Below are 1,747 nucleotides of genomic sequence, written 5' to 3' on the forward strand. Positions count from 1 at the left end.
TGGAAGGCTATTGAAGCCGATGGAAGATCGGCACGAGCGGAATGGATTCTCGAAAGTGTCTGTCGTTTCTACGTTTGAAGATATTGGAATGACACGTGTATAACGAAATAATTATTTTGCGCTTGGGGAAATATTTGGATAAACAGACGAAGTTATGTAATAATGTAAAATTATGCAATGATATTTTTATATTTGAAGATGTTGGAATAATAAGAGTTTCTTGATGTTCAAATTTTTTAAATTGGATTTAAAAAAGTAAAATTTAATTCTGTGTAATTTTCTTAATCTGTTTGAAAGATTATTATTAGAATTTACGAAGAAGAATTATTTAAGAATTTTTATGATCTAAAGAAATAAATATAGTACATCTTATATAAATTTCTTATTATATAATTATTGAAGTAAAATAAATAGAATGTTATTATCATCTGTAATTGATAAATTTTCTTTTAAATCCATCCTTAATGATACGATAAAGAATCGAGAAACTATTCCACTTATTTAATAATTTGAAACTTAACGAGGTTATGTGATACGCTAATGAATTGTAAATTTAAATGAAAAGTATCTTATCACAAATATACCAGTAACTTAATTAGCATAATCAGCAAAGAAATACATAACAGAAATATACAACTAATTTAGCAGTAAAAAGAATTTTGAACATGACGTCTATATTAACGTGTCAATCGTATTTGCTAGCAAATTATTAACTGAAGACGCACAAATAACTTGATTTAATTCAATGCTACTGAAATTATACTCCACACATTATATTCCACTCAACGAATAAGCAAATTTTTATCGCCATGTCCATAAAAAAGATTGCAATGCATAAAATTTTATTTTCCATTATGTAGGATATATTTAACACAATTTAGTGATAACTTTGAGACAATAAAAAAATAGAAAAATATTTTCTGAGATAAAATTACCTATATATGTAAATCATAAGAAATATGTGTAATATTAAAATAATAATGATATAAAAATAAACATGTACATCTAGATAAAATTGATATAACGATACCATTAACGATATTAAAAAGTTACATCATCAATTGAAGATTGCACCCATAACACATTTGTTAATGATACGTTTGTAAAAGAATAAAAACGGATTCCGATACAATATCGAAGCAAATTTAAATATTAACCATTCCATTATATCTTACAATGTATATTTTTCAATCTATAAATTAAAATTCCTTTCAAATAAACAATAAAAATTTACCAGAAAACAATAATACGTATATCATATTACGATTCATCCTATATATATATTTATACAATACGATATATTTGAACATATATTTACTATATAAAATCATTCCTTCGAGTTATAATTTAATAAAAACTCGAACAGAGTATCTCCCAACAAACAATATCTATACAACAATCAACCCTAATCTCCGTATTACGCAATGCATAAACTGATCCATAATTTCTATTGTTAGACCTACGCATCTACATATGCATGTAATCACTCATATGTATATAATCACGCAGAGATGAAATGTATGGGCACGTGCATGTAAAATATTTGCATTGGTTCCAATATGGCGGTACACGATACGTGTAACGCATTCCTCGAGGAATGAGGAAAATGGCATAAGAAGAGGTGACGAAGAGAATGATTTGATATTGTCGAAAGGCGACAGATACGATTCGCGGGCCATCTGTCCTTCGATGGAAACGAAAATTGCGCGGAAAATCGAATGCGATATTCGAAAAAGGGGGGAGGGAG

At 27.7% G+C, this 1,747-nt stretch overlaps 1 protein-coding gene across 1 annotated transcript in view; it reads right to left on the reverse strand.

Annotated features, from left to right (window-relative positions):
• The window catches only part of LOC102680671 (leucine-rich repeat and immunoglobulin-like domain containing-NOGO receptor-interacting protein 4), a 448,888-nt gene that overhangs the window by 350,323 nt on the left and 96,818 nt on the right, over nucleotides 1-1,747 (reverse strand). The window lies entirely within an intron of this gene.

Source organism: Apis dorsata, unplaced genomic scaffold (genome assembly GCF_000469605.1).
Source record: "Apis dorsata unplaced genomic scaffold, Apis dorsata 1.3 scaffold_598, whole genome shotgun sequence".
In the NCBI taxonomy this organism is placed as follows: domain Eukaryota; kingdom Metazoa; phylum Arthropoda; class Insecta; order Hymenoptera; family Apidae; genus Apis; species Apis dorsata.